Raw genomic sequence first — 3,037 nt, 5'->3', positions numbered from 1 at the left:
GGATCCCCCTACTTCTCTGCCATGCCCCCCCCAAGAGACTCATTTTAGACTAAGAACACCTGCAAATTGAAAGTGAAGGGATGGATAAATATTTACCGTGATAATGGAAATCAAAAGAAAGCCTATATAGCCATCCTTATATCAGACAAATTATATTTTAAACCAAGGACTGTAAAAAAGAAATGAAGAATGGCAATATATAATAATTAAGGGATCTATACAGAAATAAGGTCTAACAATTATAAATATTTATGGCCCCAACTTGATGCACCCATATATATAAATGAAATAATAACAAACGTGAAGAAACTCATTGATAATAATACAATAATAGTAGATGGCTTTAACACCTCACTTAACAGCAATGGACAGATCATCTAAGCAGAAAATCAACAAGGAGACAATGTCTTTGAATGACACACTGCACCAGATGAACATAACAGATATACTCCCATTTAAATACCAAAACAGTAATTGTACTAAATTTTGATACCATGCAGCTAGTATTTCAAAACAACACAAATTTATTATTTCACAATTCTAGAATCCAGAAGTCTTCAGTGGGTCTCATTGGGCTAAAATTAGGGTGTGAGCATAGCAATGTTACTCTCCAGAGGCACTAAAGGAGGATTCATTTTCTTACCTTTCCCAAGTTTTAGTGTCTATTAACATTCCCTGACTCATGACCCTTTTATTCCATCCTCAAAACAGAAATAACAGTTCAAATATTTATCATATTGCACCACTCTGACCTCTTTTACCTCCCTCTTCCACTTTAAGAATCTTTGCAATTGCATCATGCCTTCCCACATAGTTCCAAATAATCTCCCTATATTATTTAAAATGCATCCCATTAGCAGACTTAATTCAATCTGAAGCCTTAGTTTATTTTTTACATGTAAAATAATATAATTATAAATGGTGGAGATTGGTATTTCAATATTGGGGGGCGATTTTTCTTTCTACCACAAGGTACCTTTGATTTTTATTACAAATATAATATGTTGTTTTTAAATATCGAACAAAACAAATGGACAGCATCGCCAATCTCAAAATTTATTAACACACACAATTGTAAGTGTCTTCTGGTCACAGTAACCTGTCTATAATATTTTTTGAGCCATCATATATTACTTTGTATTGTAGCGATGTTCGCATGTATATGTCTGTCTCATCAGATTTTGAAGATCTTGAAGACAGCGATTTTAGCCTTCTCTTAATCTAATACTCCTGGATAATATGATGCCAACAGATAGAGCACATCCTTAATATGGTTTGAATGAATTAAATACTTTACAAATAAATACTTTGAGATGCTAAATAACTTGCCTAAGGTCACTTGTTACATTCTGTATCTTCTAGCACATAAATGTCCATTCAGTATCAGGAAAACAACAACAACAACAACAACAACGACGTGTTACTTATTAATTCAAAAGAATTGTTCAACATATCCTTTATGCCGTGTATTTTGTTATATGCAATGTGGAATACAGAAACAATCAAAATAGATAAAATCTTTTGTAATCACAGACATCATATTCTATTTGCTAGAGATTTTCAATAAGTAAAATAATTAAGGTATTAAGTGTTATAGGAAAAAATGAGCAGAGTAAGAATGACTGAAAAAGCCATATTAAATAGGGTGGAAGCTATAATATTAAATAGGGTGGTCATGGGTGAGCTAAGATGGCAGCATATTAGGAAGATGCTAGTCTTGCCTTGAACACAGTGAGATAACTATAAAATTATTCTGAGTATTCATGAAATATACTTCAGGGCTGATAGAACAAACCACACCTAGACGGAGACAAGAGGCCACTTCAAGGAAGGTAGGAGGTGTAGGACATGGTATGGTGGAGAAATGAATCAGAGGTGCCATGAGGGAGAGAGTGCCATGGTTGCAAAGAAAGGCAACAGATAGTGGAACACACATGGATAAGAACAAGGAAAACAATTCTCCAAAGCCATTGCTTGGGAAAAAGAGAGGGGCTGAATTTCATGTTTTTGCAATCAGTAAGACTTCTAAGAGTGGAGTTTCAGAGTTCCCCAGGATTGGGTGTGATAGAGACCTGAGCACACTGCCTTAATCCTGAAGCAGACCCAGGCAAAGAACCCAGGACAGATGGCGCAATCTGAGGATCACCTAAGGAACATGAGGAAAGAATGCTTGCACTTTTTGGAGCACGTATATGAGAGTTGGCAACGCCTCTCTGGAGACACAACCGGTGGGTTCCATTTCCTTCTCCCACCCATCAGCATAGACACAAAGACACCTACTGAGGGACAGCTAACCAGGACACTCCTGTTTAGTCTGCTTTCTCCAAATACCATGCCTTGGTATTCTGGTGCCACTGCATTTCTGGGTCAAACCTGCATCAGTGGCAGCATGGAAAGATCCTTTCCTAGAGGCCTGGTGCAGGTCTCTGCCACATCCAGTCCTTAATGTTTGGAATTTTAAAAGTTGGCAGGTCTGGCTAGATTAGAGCGCAAGGTGCACTGTGCTGCTCAAAGCAGTGTAGCAACCCAGAGAAAGAGAGTGTGAAATCAGCAATCTGAAAAATGCCTCTGATGTACGAGGAAAAATTATTTGCTCCTCTGTAAGTGCTTTCCTGAGATCAGCAAGCACAGACTCCCCTCTCCAGAGAGAAAGAAGTAAGCTAGTGCCATTTCCCTCCCACACCGCTCAGCATAAACTAACATTAGTAAACAACACCGCACCAACACTGGCTACCTAATCGGCTTGTGTCAAGTGCCATGCCCTGAGTTCCACTGGTACTGCTTTTCTAGGGAAAATGTACCTAATGACCAGTGATCAGGTGCCTCATGCAAAAGACCAGCACAAACTTCCACATGCACCATGTCTACTGACCACAGAGTTATGCAAAGATTCAATTCTAGTGGAAATAGCATCAGATATCATTTAACAGGTAGACCAGAGCACACCTACGTAAAACTCACCACACTCTGGCAAAGGCCCAAACACTCCCTACTGAAAGCAAGGAGAAACTTTGCGGAAGACTGACCAGGGTGCATG

This window comes from Lynx canadensis, chromosome X, assembly GCF_007474595.2.
Source record: "Lynx canadensis isolate LIC74 chromosome X, mLynCan4.pri.v2, whole genome shotgun sequence".
NCBI classification, from domain to species: Eukaryota; Metazoa; Chordata; class Mammalia; order Carnivora; family Felidae; genus Lynx; species Lynx canadensis.
The sequence above is the reverse complement of the archived record's forward strand: the minus strand, read 5'-3'. Positions refer to the sequence as shown.